This window comes from Culex pipiens, chromosome 2 (genome assembly GCF_016801865.2).
Source record: "Culex pipiens pallens isolate TS chromosome 2, TS_CPP_V2, whole genome shotgun sequence".
NCBI lineage: Eukaryota > Metazoa > Arthropoda > Insecta > Diptera > Culicidae > Culex > Culex pipiens.
Genome location: NC_068938.1, coordinates 74,972,872 through 74,994,976, shown reverse-complemented (window position 1 = coordinate 74,994,976; position 22,105 = coordinate 74,972,872).

Below are 22,105 nucleotides of genomic sequence, written 5' to 3'. Positions count from 1 at the left end.
GAGGGTTGATCGCTTTCTTCTTAAAGCGCAGCAGGCGCGGAAATTGCGCGAGCTTGGTGCGATTAGAGGAAAGTCGCGCAATAAAGCTTAGGTAGGCCGTCGGGCTAGGGTTGGGGTAGCATTTTTGCATAAATTTCAGCTCGATGTCGTGGTTTCGATATAGGTGGAAAACTGGTTTTCTTGGTATTTATCTGGTGTACCTTATCACGGTCAAGTTTGAGCAATTTTAACTTGGACAAGACTAGAACATTATTGGCGTTAGTTCTTGACTGTTCAGTCCCTACTACTTGACACGAACCAGGAACTAATGATTCATATGACTAGATTAAGTACTTATCGAAGGAAAATTATACGTTATGGCACAGATCGTGCAAAAATGTTCAAATGCTTAATTTAGAAATTTTTCACCACGAGTTTTTCACCAATGTGTAGCAGGTCGTATCGAGTTGCTCCGATTTGGATGAAACTTTCAGCGTTTGTTTGTCTATTAGGATGTAACAAAAATGACTTTTTGGTGGGCATTCAAGGGTTTGTTCCGCTGGGCATACTGAGCCCAAATCCAAAATATGAGCTTAATTGGACGTAACAGGAGCTGGCGCTCCGCCCTTCAATTTTAAATGGGATTTAACCCGTAAAATACATGTTTTTCAAAAATGTCTATTTTTGAGGCACTTTGGCCACCAATGCGTTTACCAAAAACATCACTGGCGTGAAGGTCAGATCCTTGCGCATGTTTTGGTATACATGACATTGAAGTTTTGAGCACCCTAGAGCTCGGTACAGGCCTTCAAAGTTTGGCGAAAAATCGGCCCCAGCAAATTCAAATGGCGTCTCGGGCGTCGCGAGGTGCGACGCATACCTTTTTTGCTGGAAACGATTTTTCGAAAAATGCCAAACTTTGAAGGCCTGTACCGAGCTCTAGGATGCTCAAAACTTCAATGTTATATATACCAAAACATGCGCAAGGATCTGACCTACACGCCAGTGATGTTTTTGGTAAACGCATTGGTGGCCAAAGTGCCTCAAAAACAGACATTTTTGAAAAAAAATGTATTTTTACGGGTTAAATCCCATTTAAAATTGAAGGGCGGAGCGCCAGCTCCTGTTACGTCCAATCAAGCTCATATTTTGGATTTGGGCTCAGTATGCCCAGTGGAACAAACCCTTGAATGCCCACCAAAAAGTCATTTTTGTTACACTCTATTGTCTAAACATGAGATGAACTCATGCCAAATATGAGCCCTCTACGACAAAGGGAAGTGAGGTAAAACGGACATTGAATGTTGAGTAGGGTGGTTCATGGATATATGAAAAAGACAAAAGTGTTCTATTTCGTTTGTATCAACCGGAATTTCAAAGTGCTATGACCCCAGAAGCTAGCCTTAAAATTTGAGCTCATTTGGTTAAGGTTTAGTTGCTCCAGTTTTGATCTGATGTTAGTATGGAACTTGATTCAATTTAATATGGAGAATTGTAACTTTTTACATGTTCTTATAGAAAATTTCCCAAAACCCTATCAAATTTTCCTATTCATAGGTTTCTTATAGGTTTTGATCCGGGGAACAACTTTGTAGAACATCGCAAAGTGCTAAGAATTGATCCTGGAATGATACAGGATGTTTTTTAGAGTTTACCTTTTTCGGCAAAATTTCAAAATAGGCTCATAAAATTAACCTGTATCTTTTCGGGATCATTTCCTAGCGCTTTGCGATGTTCTACAAAGTTGTTCCCCGAATCAAAACCTATAAGAAAACTCTTACATGATAAAGTTTTATCGGGTTGAGGAAAACTTTCTAGAAGAAGAGTTAAGTGAAAAATAAATCAATTAAATTTATTAAAATTCCATTCTAACTTCATATCAAATCTGGAGTAACTAAACCTTAACCAAATAAGCTAAAATTTCAGGCTAGCTTTTTGGGTTATAGTACTTCAAAATTCCGGTTGATGCAAACGAAATTGAACACTTTTGTCTTTTTCATATATCCGTGAACCGCGCTAATGTTGAGGTCCAAAAAACATGAAAAATCCTAAAATTGCTACCATTTGCGTAAAACTTGATCAATTCTAATTCTCTTAAATGTATTCGAAAGGTCTTTTAAAGCACTTAAAAATGAGTTATAGACATCCGAGATTGGTTTGACTTTTTCTCATAGCTTTTGAAAATTACTGTTAAAAATGGATTTATTTTAAAACCCCAATATCTTTTTGCAACAGCTTCCAACACCCATACTCCTACAGGTCAAAAGTTAGAGGATTTCATGGACTATAAGCCTACGGAATTAACTTTTTGGCCAATCGCAGTTTTTCTCATAGTTTTACGATTTTTCTATAACATACTTTTTAAACCGTTAACTTTTGCACTGTAGGCCAACCAGACGGCACTTTTTGGTCTCAATTTTGAAATATTCGGAATCCTTAGACAATTTCACGTTAGACTGAAGTGTTGGAGTTTTACATTTGTTTGGAAAAAATGCCATTCAGAATAAATTAAAATAATTTTTAACAATTTGTTGAATAAGGGGTAAAACGGGTATTCGCCTACTTGATACAGCATATGACGTATTGTTCCCAAAGTGAACAAGATCAAACTTTTTTTCAAAAATGTTTTTAATAATTATTTTCTCAATCAAATTCATAACTTCAACACTTCAGTCTAACATGAAATTGTCTGAGTATTCCGAATATAAAGTTAAAAAATAGAAATAATTGGCCACGGTTTCAAAAATCAAATGAAAATATTTTTTTTTTAAATGTACCCCAGTCCAGTCCAAAAAATCAGGAACAAAAAAAATCAAAAAAACCTTAATTTCAAACCACAAACCAACTTAAAACAATTTGAAATGCATTCTCCTGCCTTTAAAATCACATTAAGCATGTCTGGGATAGATCAAAAATATTTTAAATTTTAGTGGAATTCCAATTTACAGCAACGCAAAAAAAATTTCAACGGAAAAAAATCTCTTCAATACTAATGATTTTTTCATTCAAATGTTGAAATTAATATGGCCTGTAAATTCAATTTTCATATTTTTTAAATTCAACCCCCCCCCCCCTCCTCGACCTTAGCCAGAGTCAAGGGACATAAACTTCAAAAAATAATATTGAAATTGGAGGATTTTTTTTGAATCCTTAAGCAATGATTTATCATTGAAGTTACACAATATTTAAAAATAAAATAACACACTTTAACAATGTTTGTGTCACCGCTTCTAAAAAGTGCTTACAAATAAAAAAAAACAATTAATATTAATAGGTATAATCCTCCGTGTACGCACGAGTGCAAGCAGCAGTCAAGTGCTCAGTGCTCCATCGTTTTTTTCGAAAATTTTCGCCGTAATTTACCGTGATTAGCCGCGAGTTTGCTCCAACAGCATGCCAAGGGCCGGCCGTGGCCGTGGCAGTTCGAGTGCGGCCTCGAAAACCCGCGAAGTTCGTCTACCGGCCGTGTGCAAAAAGGTAAACAAACCAACGCCGCGTCGACCGCCATCGCGCCGGGGAGTGTGAGCGCCAAAGGATTCGACCCCAAGTTACTACACGCTAATTACCGCGTCCAGGATTGCAGCCCTATTAGGCTCCGTTCAGCTACTTCCGGCAATCCGTCGACCGATGGCGCTTCAACATCCGCCAACATTCCCACCAGTAACAAGTTCGCGAGGCTGAGTGACGAGGAAAGCAGCTACAACAACACCGACGGTAGCACTACCGACGACGACGACGACGATGGTCGTGCACGGAAAAAAGTGCCGACGCCAAAAAAAGTAATTACTCCAAAGGAACGACGACCACCACCAATTTTTGTTTTGGACACGTTGGCGGACGATGTTGACGAGCAGCTGGAAGGCCTCGTGTACTGCCTCAAAATAGGTAAAGCGTCAGTGCAAGTGTTCACATTTGACCAAAAGAACTTCGACCTGGTTGTGGAGAAATTTAAGCGTAAAAACTTCAAATTCTACACATTTGACCCCGCGCAGAAGACCGCTGTAAAGATTGTCTTGCAGGGGTACCAAGACCGCCCGACCTCCGTCCTCAAGGAGCACCTCTCGGGTGCCGGAATAACGCCGCGAGACATAAAAGTCCTCTCGCGGAAGACAACAGTCACAGGTACACACACACTGTACCTGTTGTACTTCGACCGCGGCACCGTCAAGATTCAAGACCTGCGGCGGACTAAGGCGTTGGACGGTTTTTGGGTAAACTGGCGGTTTTACTCCAAAAATCCGACGGACGCAGCGCAATGTCACCGTTGCCAGAAATTCGGCCACGGCTCGCGGAACTGCAACCTCCAGCCCCGCTGCGTGAAGTGCGGTGAGTCACACCTCTCGCGCGCAAGTCCTACCTCGAGGAGCAGGAAAAGAGGAAGAAGAAAGCAGCAGCGTCCCACCCTCCTCAACGAAGTACGAGTGCAGCCGTTCCTGCAGCTGGCCAGCGTACGGTTCCAGCGGACAACCCAGCGATCCCTCCTGGCTGGGGGCGATCGTTTGCCAGCGTGGTCGCGGCCGGTAGCGGCAATGCGGCCCAGCAAGAAGTCACCGGGGAAGATCTCTTTACCCTGCCGGAGTTCTTTGCTCTCGCGGGGGAGATGATGACGCGGTTTCGGAGCTGCCGTAACAAGGCGGAGCAATTTCTAGCCCTCGGGGAATTAATGATTAAGCACATCTATAAAGGATAAAAAACTGTGATCTAGTTTTAAGCTTTCTCTATTTCTATCCCCTTTTCCTAGCAAGTTTAGTAAGTTTTTTTTTTAATTTTTCTTACTCTTGGTAACACCTTTATTTACAAGCAATAACTGTTCCAAAATGGATTATGATGTAACACACAGCTGAAAGGAACTCCAAAACTCTGTTTTGTACCTCAAAAGAACTTATTGTATCTTGATTATTCACCAATAAAACCGAATTTGAATTTGAATTAATAGGTAAAAGTGAATTTTACTAAATGACCTTTTAATTTTAATTTTATTTGTGAAATAACGATTGTATTCAGTCAAAAATAAAGTATTGATTTCAATTATTGTTGAGGCACGAAAGTTGCAGATGAATAATATTTGTGTTGCTAATTTTTTTTTCGATTTTCTGATTTTAATAAAATTCAACCAATTGATTGCTTTTTGCACAAAACTGCTTAAAAAATGTTCTTAAAACACCTGAAATTTCGATAGATACATTTTTTTCAGTTTTATAATTTTTTTTTTAATAATTTGTCTCATTTGGCCCACATGCTCATGTGAGCTTCAAATAAATTTGACCCGCCATTTAAATACTTTGAGCACCCCTGGTTAAACGAGACAAAAAATTATGGATATGAATTTAAAATTAAAAAAAACAATTGCTTCACCCGATCAAACAAAAAGTAAAACAAAATGCCACATTCAAAAAACCCATCCAAAGGACCTTTCAGTTCGTTTGATTTCACTTCCTCCAGTGCAGTTTGGTTAATTTTCCGCAACGTGAGGGTAGGCTTTGCAACGTGAGCTTACTTTTTGTCTTAACCAGTGACTTACGTTGAATAGGTCACTTACCGTGGAACATCCTTAAGCAAGGCCACAGTTCCTAAGTGATTGTGAAATTTTATTCTATTGCGTCTTTTGCCTATGGTCCCGAACATTCCAGACCAAGCAAACCGTAGACTGCAATTATCTAAAAGGTTCCAAAGTTTTCCAAAGGAGAGAAAGGAAAAAGTTTTTCCTCGTCGGACTTTTTTCTACGCAACCTGCCAGAAGGTTCGCGAGACTCACGTTCCGTGCCTCATGACAGCGGTATTTGACGCAAGTGATTTCTAACAAAAGTTACAGTTTTTTGTTCAGCAAGGAATAACAGGACGAGGATTTGCGTCACTATTTGGGGGTGGGTTCGTGCTTTCGACTGTTTGAGTTTTAGATCGTCACTGTTTATGTTGTTTAGAAATGAATTTTGATCTAAACATAACTCAAACTAAATTTGTGCCGTTAGACGTTAGATCTGCTGATAGCTCTCGTTTTTTTTTTTTGACGCACATGTCGATGAAATCCACAAAGCTCGTGATTGTCACCCATCGATTCCATGCTCAGTACAGCGTGACTTATTAGCTCAATTTATTAGTGGTGCCAACTGATCGGAATCGGCCCCGAGTGTCGTTGAACTCCAACTTTCCAAACGCAAACAACGCACGAAGAGGGACCTTCCCAGGAAAAGCATTTGAATCACGCCAATGTCATTCCACCACGGCCGCCGCTTGGGCCGAGGCCGAGTTCACTTCTGGAATCCATAATTCGCACCTCGTACCATTGGAGTAAGCTACAAACAACTTTCACGCGCAGATCGCCAAGTCACGGAAGGCAAATTACGAAATCTGCCTGCGAAGAACTGTCGCCGATACATTGACCCAGTTATGCGAACTTTCATTCAACCTTTCTCGTGGTACGTGGTCTTCGCCGTTGTCGTCAATGCCGTGGACTTCCTCGAAAGAGCCACGTAGGTATGCGCCGCGAAAGAGTGCATTGACTCCTGCGTGAGGAACTGTTTGGCTGACGGTAGGGTTGGAGGAGCTAGTATGATTCCAACGCAAAAAAGGTTTGTTTTTTAAAGGAAGCTGCAGCTTAAATACAATTAGAGAGACCAAATCTATAGTATACTGTTTTATTATCTCCTATTTACTTTGCTGCCCCAGTACTGCCCCAGTAGCTCCATTTGCGAAAACAGCAAGCTGAGAAAAACACCTTTGAAGTTTGTGCCACACAAAAGGTTACGTGTTAAATTTTTGCCAAAAAAAAAACTGGATTTCCTCCTGATTTATAAAACAAAGTATTAGATGTTGTAAGTTTTTTTCTGAAAGAGCACACGATTTTGAACCAAACTGCGATGAAAATGCATATGAGACATTTATGCGATCAGGTGGCAGTGTTTTACCTAGCAAATGTTTTACTAATCCATCCTTCAATATTTTGCGTTAGAGCAGAGCAGGCCTCGAAATTTCATGTTTCTTTTTTTAAATTTCGTAACGAAAATAAGTGAATGTTGCAAATTGAATTTATGCAAAATTAACAAAACAGTTTAGAGATCAATGTGTTTCTTTAAAAGCTTCAAAGTGAGAAAAATCTATGATGATTTTTTTAAAGGGATACATTTTTATCATCTTAAACGGTTTTGTTTTTTTTTTGCTTACATTCAATTTGCAACATTCACTTATATTCGAAAAATAAGAAATTAAAAAAAAAATCATTAAGTTTCACGATTAACTTTGCTCTAACGCAATAAATCGCAGAAAATTGATGGATTAGTAAAACATTTGCTAAGCAATACAGGAAAATTCAACTTTAAACCGTGATACAGTCGACTCTCTGGCTGACGATCTTCTCGATATCAATATTGCTCCTGCTGTCAATACAATTTTCAGTCCCTTGAAGTAGTAAATCCCGGCTCGGACCAACACAACTGGTGATCTTTTCCCTTCTGGGTTCGATTGCTCAGTAAGGGAAGGTAGTGTATCGTCACAAACTGGACCTTATCAAGACATCTTAGGAAGACAACCTATGGAATGTTAACATTAACCTCTAACATGTTAACATTAAGTTGATTAATAACTGTCACTGAATTCGCTTTGTACACCCAAAGGAAAAATATATCTCAAAACCTGCAACAGTGGATTTACTGCAGAAAATGTCACATTTTATAACATTTCTTGCAGCAAGCCCGTAGATCATTTTTGCCCGCGTGTAAACATTTCAGCGATCTGCAGTTCTCACCAACACATATAATGCTGGCCCGTCCCCGAGCAACACTCCAAAGAGAAGAATATGTTGATGCTCTTTCACTCACATTTCATCAAGCTTCCATGGCGCGGTGGTAGTGTGTCGGATCACTAATCAAAAAGTTGGTGGTTCAATCCTCGTTCTGTTAAGGAGTTTTTTTTTGTGAAATACAACCAAAAAGCCGTCGGTAATGTCCATAAATGTCATATCCCAATATCGCAAAAAATGCATGAGGACAGTTTTCATGCAGATTACTGCTGATATACTTTCATGCCGCCATGCATCACAATCATGCGACCGCCGTTTGGGTGTAGCTTTGCACTTATTTGAGCAAATAACATTCTCCATGTTGTTTTTTATCGGAGTTAGATTAAGTAGTTCTATAAATAAAATGTTAACCTTCAAATGTCCCAAAATATTATTTTTTGAACTTTCAGTATTTTTTTTAAATGTGGTTTTGTCCAATTTTGCTATGTTAGTTATTGGACAATTTTACATAAAAATCTATCATTGATTTTTATTTAAAATGGTTCTGACAACACGATGAGGGAGCGGCCGTGGCTGACTGGTTACGGTGTTCGCTTTGTGAGCGAATGGTTCTGGGTTCGATGCCCATCTGCTCCCAACGAGAAAGTTTAGAACACAGAAATTAGAAATGATTAATATGAACGAAAAAGTCGCTCGAGGTGGGGTTCGAACCCCCGTCCTTTGGATTGGTAAGCAAAAATGCTAACCACTAGGCCATGTCGACTTCGTGAACTTGGTCTGGAATTAGGAATACTGTTACAGAGAGCGAGTTGTGGCGCTATACCCACGGCAAATAGTGTCCAGGGCATTCGTGGAAATACAATGTCCCACCCCAGAGGGTCCCGGAGTACCAAACCTTCTTAGCATGGTGCTCCCAACGAATACAACCAAAAATCCTGGAGCGTATGGTGGTGTGTCCCCACGCTTCTTCCTCCCCTGTCGATTCAGAATTGTGTTGTTGTTCGAACACTCTGTGCTCAAACTCAACCCAATTACGAGTCATCTCTGCGATACGGCTTTACGCAGTAGGCCTGGCCGCTTTAACGCTTGTGATGTTTCAATGCATTCTAATGCAATGGCGCACTACAAATGTTAATAAATGACAAGAAGAGTGCTAGGCGTAATCTAACCTAAGGCACTCTCCAGGATCCCTTCGAAAGATTGGCTGCGCTAGGGTCTGATTAGATTAGATTAGATTAGATTAGATTAGAAAATGGTTCTGACAACACGATGAGGACAAAATTTCAAAACATAGAAAAATGGAAAATTGGTCAAAGCGGCATTTTAAAACTAAAAGTGTGAAACATATAAAATTCGGGGAATTTGAGGATAACAATTAAATTTTTATGTAATTATTTGAACAAATTTCCTATAAAATGCAACCTGAAGAAGGTAATTTGCTCTAATAATTACAAAGCTATGAGTTTTCAGAAAAAAACGTAAAAAATAGGGCTGCGCCAAAAAAGATGGGATGATTTAATCGAGATTGAGATTTACTATCGATAGATGAACGTTCTAAAAGTTAACTCACAAGACATTTTTTATTTGACAGCCCTTTCCTGAAATATTTCGGAGTTTTTTATGATGTTGTTTATTTTATGAACGTAACTTTAACCTAGAGAGGTCATTTGTCACTTAGAATTTTTTAATGAGATCCTCAAAATTCCTAAGAAAAATCAAAAGCGCTCCGTTTTGACTCAACTTTGGGATGGACGAAAAAATTGCAGTTCCGTCGTGAAACTACTTACTTTTCCTTTCATTCTCGAACGACGAAACAGCCTACTTTTCTCTACCAAAAATAACAGAATCAAGTAGTAACCCTTTTCAAAAAAAAAAAGCTGAACAGTTCTACTTTTCAGCCCTGAAACGGATGCTGACAAGTTGAACTTTTAAGCATTTGTTTGGAAAAGTAATACTTTTCGACATTTTTTTTTATTAAAACGATTCATTGACTAAATATTTGGACATTTGACATACAATTCTGATAATAATTTTGGAATTGCAAAAAAAAAAAAATGTATGGAACTCGTTGTAAAACTTGATTTTTTCTTATTGCATAAACTACTATTTCGCCTAATGTTTTTCAGTTCTTACAGTTACAATATGCTACCGTAAAACATTATGAAAATATAAAGGAATTTATGATTTAAACATCTTTTCCAATCAAGGGTCCAAAAAATGGTAAAAGGCATTTAAAATCGTAATTTAATTTAACCTTAAAAGTTAACTTTTAAACTTAAAAATAAAAAATCTCATAGAAGTGACGAATATTTTTATTTCAGTGTTTTTTATTCAGAAAGACCGTGCAATTTCCTACAAGTTTGTCTTTGACCACTTTTTGATACGATGCAGCGGCTTCGAGATACAGTAATTTTTAAATTACAAAATACAAAAATATTTAAATAACTTACGCCCATCTCAAATGTACAATTGGCTCCATATACACAAAAATGACTAATATAGGCCTAGGATAACATACCAGAAAAATTCCCGATTTGAGCTGGAATTGTTCATAAATAGCCTTTAGGCCCCGCGGGCGACATAAAATTTGATGATCGTTTTTCAATGTATTTGTTTTTAATAAACTAAGCTTTTGTTTTTTTGAATGCTTTTTATTTTTAAATTGGAATAACTTTGTACAAAAACTTGAAATAAAATCAGCAACGACAGCAACGATGAAGTATTGCCTCTGCAAAAAAAGCGTCACATGCTTAATGACTATCGCCTTATTCTTTTTAGTTGGCAATCTTTTAAAACACTCTCTACAAGTTTTGAGTTATTTGTGATCCTAATTAACAGGTTTGAATTTGAATGTCGCCTTACATTAAATGTTATTTTCAGCAATGTTTTTTTTTTTAATTGTGGTTACTTACCGAAGAAATGGTTTTTTTTAATCAAATTTGCAACTAGCGTTATTGATAGGCTCAAAACATTGCACCATACCCTATCATGATGTTGCTGGCCCACTGAGCGGGAGTGTTATGTTTGGTCACATGTGTTGCTGTTGTTGAACATGGCTCGCGCTAAACGGCAGCAGCTTGTATGACAAACAACTTGGCCATCCCACTTCGTCCCTCCCTCCAATGTCGCCTGCCTGGCCCAAGGTCTGACCGAAATTTTAACAGGAGAAAGCTTTTATTTGCCTAAAGTTCAAAAACCTCACGCGACTGGACGTGTGGTCTTCACTTTTATTTCTTTCTCCGTTGTTGTTTGTTTCTGGTCAACGAAATTTCTTCCGCGTTGACATCGTTCAGCTGAACAGTTCTCTAGGAACAATGCGAGTTTAAAGTTTTTTTGTTTTTTTTTTCGAAACTTGGCATATCCAAAAGATTTTTTTTGTGTATTGATAAAGAACTTTTCCCAATTCTTTGAAAAATTGTAAAAAAGAAACACAAATTCTTTCAATCCCAGAGAATAGCTCAGCAACAACAACAACGTCAGAAGAAATAGTAACACGTCACAGCTGAAAATTTCACTTCGAGATCGTGAGTGTCCTCCATGGGCCGCTGTTGACCGGCAGAAAGGCCACGATCAGCAGAGGACACTGATCCTGCCTGCTTACGACGACGACGACGAGGGTCTTTGAACTCCACGCCGCGGTGGCACGCATAATTCGCGTAATACGAGAAAACGACTGCGAAAAGGGGGCTTTTTTGCCTTCCAAGAAAGGAGAGACCTGTTTGGGACCGCGCCGGTATCAGGATTTCCCTTCCGGGTGGAACTTTTTGATGCTGGGTGCTGTTGTTGGTCGGGGAGGAGATCTGAATCATGGTGCGCGGCGGTGATGACGATGACGGTGAGAGTGTTATGTATGCTTTGGGGTGGGTAAGGTGCCAAATAGTTTTGTGAATCACGCTTGTGAATGGTTGTTATGTTTTGTCTTACTGAGCATTGAGTCACCGGTAGATGCATCATCACATCATAACGAGAGATTATTTGGATCATAGTGACAGTTTCTTTTCAATTTTATTTGACATTAAGGTATTATTTTTTTTATTTAAATCAAAATATTTTTATAACGATGAACATCAATAAATCACTTATTGATTTAACTTTTTTGCGGTTTTTGAACAAATAAATTATATTTCAATTTGATGAACGAAAACAGCATGCTCAGATAAAAAAGGTCTGATCGAGCTTGTCCCGCCCGTGTGGATCAATCGGACCGCGCACTGGACTCACAATCCAGAGGTCGCTGGTTCGAATCCCGCGGCGGGCGCTCTTAAATTCTTTGTGTAAATATGGGGTGTTCGGCGCCGTCGCTCTGTGTCAAAGCTATGGCATAGGGGGAGAGGGGGTAATATGCACCCTCTAAGGGAAAACTGTAATTTCTCAACTCGTCGCCATCGTGCTAACTTGTCGTACATGCATTTTGGGCCAAATTGAGTTAAGAACACCATTTTGTGCAGCTCACAATGCCTCACCTTTTGACCTTCACAGATCCCCAAAATTCGATTTCAATCCTGAGATATTCAACAAAAACCGAAAAAACTCCGTGCATTTTTGTCACTTTACATATGAAAGTAGTTTCAATCTTGTCGTGCTATCTTGTCACTCCATGAAAATTGATGTAAGTGCGACAAAAGACCAAAGGGATTTCAGGCCAGGAAAGTCAGGATGCGTTTGTCGCACGTACAAGCTAGACTACCACAAACATTTGTAATTATAACTCTGGACTCCAGCAACCAACTTCAACCAAACTTTGGGACAATGCACAGAATGATGAGCCAAACAAAACGTGATTGTTATTGTTTACATTGCGTGCTCTCGTTTTTGTATATTCAAGGTCAAACATTAAAACGCGTTTTTCTCGGAACGTCAAAATGGCGGATGCGACAAGATAGCACGACGACGTCGAACTATAAAAGCATTTATATGAAAGAATATGTTGTTCGATGTTCCAAAACAACTAATATTGTTCGTCATCCATGTGAAAAAAGTCTTAAAAAACCTTAAAATTGATTAAAAATATCAAATTTCTTAAAACATTTTTGATTCATTTCAAATAACCATGCGGGGCAAATTCAATTTACTGTTCTTTTTGAACTTATCAGTTCGTCTAAAAATTTCATGTCAAGATTTATTTCAAATGATATTAATTTCTGAAGCATTCACCATTTTGGCCGCTTTTTGCGTAACATAGGGGAAATATTCCATGCCTCAGCCTATTTCTATTATCGGCCTATCAGCACTTTGAGAATTAATTACACCTTTAGTGTTTCTGAGTGTTAAAAAGTAACAAAAAGCTCAAATAATGTGAGCAAGCAACTCTCCATTGTTGATGTATCTAAAAATGTTCAGTTAGTAGTTGTTTTCCAAAGGCCGTTGCAAAAACTGCACACAGCAAATTTTCGGTTGCAATTTTAGTAAAATAATTAACTGAATGCGATTCAGTAATCATACCATTTACTGAAATTCGGTAATAAACAAAAACATTACTGAAAAATCAGTAACTGGCTGTCTGTCAAACTGAAACGTCACTTCTGACTTATTTTTTGGATGCTGCCGAGAGAAAATCCTCTTTTAAATGTTTTTTTGTATTGTGATCTTTAGAAACAAAGGTAAGAAAAATGTTAATAACAAATGCCTCGATGCTAACCACCTGTTTTTTAGGTTTGGACGATTGATGAAATAAATGAATGAATAACAGTATTTTAATGACAAACAAAATAAAATTTTGATAACTGAAAAACCAGCAATGATTGCTGAATCTTCAGCAAATGATCTGTCAAACTGCCACAAGAAAATTACTGAATTTTCAGCAAAATAATTTGACGTTTCTTTTGCTGAAATTTCAGTTGTTTTGACAACCATTTTACTGAAATTTCAGTGAATCATCTGTCAAAGCGACAAATATCAGTTAATTGAGAGAATTCAGTAAAATCCAAATTACTGAATCGTTTACTGAAATTTCAGTAGATGAAAATTCAGTAAAACTTTACTGAAATTTCAGTAGATGAAAATTCAGTAAAACTTTACTGAAATTTCAGTAGATGAAAATTCAGTAAAACTTTACTGAATTTCAGCAAAAAAATTGGTGTGCAAAAGTGATGAGAATTGGTCGACCGGTTTAGAGTGATTAAAATGGATATATTTCCTAGGATGTAACAAAATGACACTTTTTTGCGGGCATTTCAGGGGATGATCCCCTAGGTGTACTGAGTCAGAATCCCAAATATGAGCCCGATTGGTTGCGACAGGACCTGGCGCTCCGGCTTTAAAGTTTAAATGGGATTTAACCCGTAAAATCGATGCTTTTTGGTTTTTGCCATTTTTAAGTCCTTCAACGATTTTTGGATTTTTCTAAAACCTCATAAGCTTATAGTTTGTGTTCCAGGGTACAACTTTGCCGAAGACTGCGAAGAGATTTGAACGCTCTGAAAAATAGTACAGAATTTACAAAATCTTTTCTCTTGTTTTTTCTGATAACGTAAAACATGTTCTGGCAACACTCGCATTTGGGGCGCGCTTTCGGCAAACTGTGCAACGCATGCTACGGGGCGTCGGCATGTATTTGTCCAAGCGTCGTGTTGTTGTTTTTGTTGTTGTGATTGTTGAGAACTAAAGTTCTTATGGAACTGCAAGAAGCTCTCCGGTGACTCTCAGGGTTCTGTTGGATGCCCAGGCAGAACCGATTCTAAACCTTGCTCGAGTGTCAACTAACGCGGTTGTCTTGAAAGCGCTTTATTACGCACGGATGTTGTATGCATTTTGAATATTCCGTATTCCGGAAGATATTTCGAGAGACACGCATTTTAGTGAGAGTTTCCACTCGCTTTGTAATCAACCAAAGAGTTATGGCAATTTGGCAATAAAATCGGTCATAAACAAATTAATGTATTGCATTGACAACATAAGTAAATACTATTTTCATACAGCAGAGTTCTCTGGCTAGATATTTTGCGAATTCATTAGACACCAATTGCACTATGTTCGAGCATAGGTTCGCTAACATGTCCCCCAGCACCACAACTGGTCGAGACGAAAAAGATCCACACGGGTTAATGACAGGACCAGGTGGGTTTAGAACTAAATCCTGCGAGTCACTGCCAAATAGAATACAGGACTCTACGACAGATTAAAAGAGCAGCACCGGTGATCGAATCCTCCGGCACCATCGAAAACATAAGCAAAACATCCAAATTTTCTTTCCATGTGTCAAACTTTGACCGTTGTACGCTGGATGTTTTCTCGTTGCTATAGTTACGACGCCTGGCTCTGGATGCGCGCGTTCAAAGAAAGTGTTGCCAATACAAATCAAACAAATTAATGGCAAAAAGTTTTTTTATTTTCAAATCATTGTACAAGCAATACTAATTATCAAATCTCTTCACAGTCTTCGGCAAAGTTGTGCCCTGAAACTCAAACTTTAAGCTCATGAGGTTTTTGAAAAATCCAAAAATCGTTGAAGGACTTAAAAATGGCAAAAACCAAAACGCACCGATTTTACGGGTTAAATCCCATTTAAACTTTAAAGCCGGAGCGCCAGGTCCTGTCGCAACCAATCGGGCTCATATTTGGGATTCTGACTCAGTACACCTAGGGGATCATCTCCTGAAATGCCCACAAAAAAGTGTGATTTTGTTACATTCTAATATTTCCCCTACTTTGAACAATATTTGGCGGTTGTGGCATGGCGGAGAGAAAGCAGTTTTTGGATGGTTAGTGGCAGATATTATTGCAGATATTGCTCGATTTTTTGCTTTAGGTGTGACTTCAGTTGACATTTGAAGGTTATTTGGGAGGGGGATTGTTTGATGAAATCAGGTAGTTTGTTGTACTGATAGCAACCAGAATAACAGATTTTTTTAGATTTACGTGAAACTTTGTCCTAAGGGGTAACTTTTGTCCCTGATCACGAATCCGAGGTCCGTTTTTTGATATCTCGTGACGGAGGGGTGGTACGACCCCTTCCATTTTTGAACATGCGAAAAAAGAGGTGTTTTCAATAATTTGCAGCCTGAAACGGTGATGAGATAGAAATTTGGTGTCAAAGGGACTTTTATGTAAAGTTAGACGCCCGATTTGATGGCGTACTCAGAATTCCGAAAAAACGTATTTTTCAACGAAAAAAACACTAAAAAAGTTTTAAAAATTCTCCCATTTTCCGTTACTCGACTGTAAAAATTTTTGGAACATGTCATTTTATGGGAAATTTAATGTACTTTTCCAATCTACATTGACCCAGAAGAGTCATTTTTTCATTTAGAACAAAATTTTTCATTTTAAAATTTCGTGTTTTTTCTAACTTTGCAGGGTTATTTTTTAGAGTGTAACAATGTTCTAAATTGTAGAGCAGACAATTACAAAAATGTTGATATATAGACATAATGGGTTTGCTTATGAACATCACGAGTTATCGCGATTTTACGAAAAAAAGTTTTGAAAAAGTTACTTTTTGCGATTCTCTTTGTTTCGTCGTCCGTGTCTGTCGCGGGTGACCATGAACGGCCATGATCGATGACGACCAACTTTTTCACACGTACCGCCCCTCCGTCACGAGATATCAAAAAACGGACCTCGGATTCGTGATCAGGGACAAAAGTTACCCCTTAGGACAAAGTTTCACGCAAATCGAAGAGGGGTCGGGGCAACTGCTGTGTGAGATGGCGGAGAATTACCCTAATTTTTTTAGATTGAAGTCCGTCTAGTTGTGGGGTTTAGTATGAGAGGATAAGGATTTCTATATCACGCAGTTGTCTCCACACAAATAAGCTTAAGTTAAGTTAAGAAATGATTAAAAAGTATAAACTCTTTCATCATCATCTCTCAAGGTCAAAATATCACTCTGGTTAACTTATGAAATCTGGTGTTTAGATTCTACTGTAGATTTGTCAATTTATAAAAACTGTACAAAAAATGTTGGCTGTTTTTTAACTGTTTTTTTTTTCAGGCGTAGTAATTTTTCACGCTAAAATTTATCGGTGCTCCCTAATCCTGTTATGTACATTTTGATAATAATGAAAAATACTAAAATAATTTATGGGGCTACCCATAAACCAAGTGGTCTCTGTTTTGGAAATTTTTAATCCTCACCCATATTGTGTTCAATTTCTCATTTTAAAAAATCTTTTTTTTAAGGTAGAGCGTAAGCGAAGTTCGCATAGAATATTTCAAGATTATCATTGGAATCAAAGCTGTTAAATATATCTAGAGTTTTTTTTAAAATGCACCAATAAGCTAATGTTTATAGGACCTACTCAAAAAACACGTTAGATATTGATATTGAATAGCTATTTTCGATTCTTGAAAGGCATTTTTGCATGATTTACTTTTCACTGGCTTCAACCTCATGTATGAGTAACACACATTTGGTTGGTATTTATGCTCAAATTTCATAGTAATGCTTTAATTTACCGGAATTTTGGGAATTGTTACTTGTAAGAGATCAAGACGACAATTAAAATCTATTTTACAAAGCAAATAGAGCTGGTAATATACTACAGCACGAACAACACAAAACAGGAAAAAAAAACACTGATAACGAACAGGATTTCAGCCAGGATCTATTGACAAATGCAGTCCACCCTGCACCCAACCAGTCAATCTGGTTCCATAGGTTCTTGTGGGCGTTGAAATCTTTCGCCACTGCACCACCCAAGCTGACCAGTTAACCAGCCTATAGGTAACACACGCGCCGCCAGGGTGTGGTTCTAGACCCAACCTCGCAAACAAGGTGCCACAAGCATAGCCCGATTGGGAAACCTTGAATTTCTGGGTGGAACTCCACTTCCTAGCTCGGGCAACATTGCTGATTCGAAATGCTCCAGTATCAGAATGTGTGGATTCGTGTTTGATTCCGTATTAGCACATTCTAAATTGACGGTAAATAGATTTCGCTTCTCGAGGTAAAACCTGCTAATAGGGACACCGTCGTGTTTGGATAGCCTTGAATTAGGTTATTTTATGTGAAAAGAAAAATGAAAACAACGTAACACTTTGTCACTGTTTTCATCTTGACTAACATAAGCGAAGTGATCTAATCGAGGCAAACAAAAACAACCTGAATGTAATCAGAGGAAACCCATGTCCCAGCCCCGATGAATTACCACACGGGGCCACGTGCCCTCACGTTTGCGCAATTCTTTACCGAGGTGGCGGCGACTTCCAGCCGTCCTCGATCCGGGATGATACATTCAACTCCAACTTGTTTACTTCACGGTGAAAACAGAGTGCACTAGGATTCGATGAATACCTACTTTGGGATGCTAAATTCTTGCGAAAGTTGGCTCGGCAAAAGCTAGTCACGTGGTCCGGTGACATGTGATTTAGAGAACAAAAAAGGAGATTTACCTGTCTAAGGTTGAGTAAGACCTAGTTTAATGTTTCAGGAATAATCATTTATTTAAGTTGGTTCTCAATGTATGGCTTTGCATTTCAAATTGATTGCAAATGAATTTACTTAAATTGCAAAACTTTCCATTCCAGACGAAGAATTCGTATTCCAGAATTTAAAGATTTTCACTGAATACTGTCAAGTAATTTCTCCAGGAATGATTTGGTTTGACAAGTAGGTACTTTTCGAATACTTTCTCTATGACCACCCGAGCAGGGGTAAATAACACGGAAATACCATATTTTGGTATTACTTGGTATAATGACAAATACCAAAACGTGCCCTTGGTTGCCCAGTAATAGATGGTATAATACCATGAAAACATACCAAAAAACTGTATTGGGAAGATCAAAGCAATACCAAAACGTGCCATTCCAAGGGCAAATGAATACCAGACAAATTACAACTTTCCGGGTAAATAAAAATCTCGTTGGACAACAAACAATGAGAATTCTCTATAGAATTACAACGGGAATTCAATTTGGCTAATGGGATTGCAATAAGATATGGGTAGAATTTTGATGCTATATTTAAATTCTTCGAACAGGCAGGAAAACGAAGTCTTGCTTAAAGAGCCAAAAAATATCAGGTAAAGAAAACTAGAGAAATACTGGAATCGAACTCATGACAGGTAAGGTGCAGACACCAACCCGTTTACCAACTGAGCTATCAACGCTTGTTGAAACCGAGCTGCTGCTGCATCAACATGTTTTAGCTGCAGGCAAAAATATCAGGAAATTCAACGAAAGAGAAACAAACTAAACCAGAACGAGAAAGGCTATACTGCCGTTTTACGGCGATATGATGTATACGCCATTGAGGTGATTTTGCTGTAGACACGATATTCTGTTTTTGTTCATTTTTTCAATTTAAAATGACTAATTTGAGGTCTGCTCTGTAGAAACTGTTAAAAAGTACAATAAAAATGTGGCCCCTACAAAATTTCTAGTTTTTTCCTATTCTCTACGATTTTAAACCACAAACATCATTTGGCCGAAAAAATAGCAATAAAAAATCACTACTTTTCCTGCCCAATGATGTATGTATACATTGCTCGATCAAAGCGATCAAAGCTGGCTTTATTTTTTGTGCCAGCTATTTTGATAGCTAAGTGGATCCCCTAATGCATTGTCCACGTGGATACTTTAAGGGGGGGGAGAGGTATTAGGGAGTGTTCTTTTATTACGTAGGGCAGGTGGGGGGAGGGGGGTCTGAGGCCGTTTTACGCTCCATACAATTTTTTAAAATTTGTATGGAAATTTTGTGGATGGGTCTAAAAATCTGATTTTTTGCGTTACGTAATAAAAAACGCTCCCTTAGCGATTGTCTATGCTCCATAAACATATTTTGTGCATGAACAATTGTCAGCAAGGGAGGTGGGTGGATCTAGAATTTTCAAAAAAGTCTCTACGTGGATGTGGATAAGGTGTCATCCATTAAGTACGTCACATTAAAATCAGCCAAAATTTACTCCACCCCCTTTGTCACGATTTCCCTATGCTTTTAACACGCAACGTCACGCTTTCTCAAAACACCCCTCTTCCCTCAGAACGTGACGTACTTTATGGATGACGCCTAATGGACGTCCCCTTAAGAATTAAGTCGAAATAATGTAATAAAATATTTCCCAGTCTTGATTTGGTCCCAAAACCTCAAATCAACATTCAAACAGTATTGAATTTGACTTCTATCAATTCTCAATGTATACATACATCATGATGAGTAAAATTGGCGTATACATCATTGTTTGTTTGCTTAATAAAATGGGCCCCAGAGCAGTTTTTTGAAAAATTCTTTCGTCAGGAGGTAGCTTTTAAGATTCTTTATCAGACTGTACAATAAAATTGAAAATGTCCAAAATGGCGTATACATCATATCGCCGTAAAACGGCAGTATAGCCCAGGCAGCGTGGCATTTTTCGTGAGATTTTTGAGGATGCATGATTCCAACTGAATAGGATTCAACACAAATTCAATATTAAAAGGATTTTAGAACGAAGTTCGAATACCACATGCATACCAACATTTTGGTATTGAAAGAGTTATTTCATCAAATTAACAAAGATTGACATTTTTTTTTTAGTTTATCGATTATAACGCAAAAGGCACACAATGTTAAATAAAATCCATTCTAAAATTTAATTTTTTTCACGTTAAACCTATTGTTGTCGTAAAGTAAATCGTCTAAATATATAAATGTTTTTCTTATCAATTTCAAATGTATCAGCATACTTTTAAAAATGTTAAACATCATTTAAAATAGATTTTTTATGAATCACCTTTATTTTATAATATTTTTATTTAAAATACCTTTACAATACCAATGTATGGTATTCCCTAATTTATAAAGATCATCAAATGACTTTTTTAGACCAAAATAAAATAGTTGGCTTTAATTTGGAGTAGATTTGCGTTTTTAAGTATGTAAGTAAGTAACAGTATGTCAAAATTCGATATTTTTCTAACATTTGCTCAATAACAAAACAACACCAAAATTTGGTATAATACCAGAGATTGGTATTAACTTACACTTTAGACATTTTTTCAAGGGCTCGCGAAAACCAACATTTGGTATTGATACCATTGAATGGAATTATTTTGGATTTCCCTTGTTATTTACCCATGCTCGGGCAAAGAGGTCATTTTGAATCATCCATTGGTCCTTAAACATGTTCATAGCGTTGGAGCAGCTTTTAATACAAAAAATCTAAATTTAAAAAAAAATCGGCAATTTTTTTGATATTTTGGATGAACTTGTTAAAAGTAGGGGAAACATACCCATTTTAATCACTCTATGTCGTTCGACCAATTCTCATCACTTTTGCCGTTTTCCGCTATTAAAACAACATTTTCAGATGTATCAACAATGGCGCGTTGCTTGCTCACTTTTATTTGAGCTATTTATTGATTTGGAACAGTCAAAAACCCTTTATGAAAGCTGTAATTCATGACAAAAGTGCTGATAGGCCGATAATAGAAATAGTCTGAGAAATGTTATAGTACTCGTGGGCTTTGAGACCGATTTTTAAAGTGATAAAATAAAACAAAAGTGATATTTTTTTTCTATTAATTTGTTTAAGCAATTCTCCACCAAAATCGGAAATGGATTTTCTCTATATTTATAAATTTGGCTCAAATTGTGCAAGGGCTTTTCCCATGACCAAGAATGCATTTTGTATCATTGGTTAACCCGTACAATTTTGGCAGCTGTCCATACAAAGATGACACTTATAAATTCGAAAATCTGTAACTTTTGAATTAATTTTCTGATCGATTTGGTGTCTTCGGCAAAGTTGTAGGTATTGATAAAGACTATTCAGAAGAAAATAGGTAAACGGAAAAATGCACGTTTTTCACAAAACATCAATCTCTAGAAATCCGTTTAATATGTTTAAGGAACCAAAAAAAAACTTTTGAGCTAAAGAGAAGTATGGACAACAAATTTGCCACATGATTTAAAAAAGGGGTTTCTGGAAAAAAATTAATGTTAGTAAACAAATTGTTGACTTCAGTTTTTAATGAAAATCAAATTTGCTTTCGAAAGTACTTCACTTTTTTTATTATTATAAAGTGCACCGTTTTTAGATGGAAACTTTAACTATAACTGGAAGATTCCCGATTTTTAAGTGTCATTTTTTATATAGATTGATGTTGTAGCTGCATCCTTAGTTTTAAAGAAACCCAACACGCAACAACTATACAAAACCTGCTAAGTATACATTTCGTTTACTACGAATCAAATCTTACTGTTACTGAAAAAAGTGCCCTTACAACTCATATTTATCGGTCACATGTACTCACCACTCCTCACGATGATCGGGGTACGGGATGATGTAAGAACCTTTCGCGTTGCCTGCCTGGCTGCCATTACAACACCCGCAATAACAGCAAAACGAGAGTAAACAACGTGGCCTTGGACAGCAAAAATGCATGTTTTGTAGGTTATATTTTTGTAATGCTTTTTTAACTAATAATTCCGTTTATATCAATTTGCTTAGGAAAAAAACTTGTTCAAAA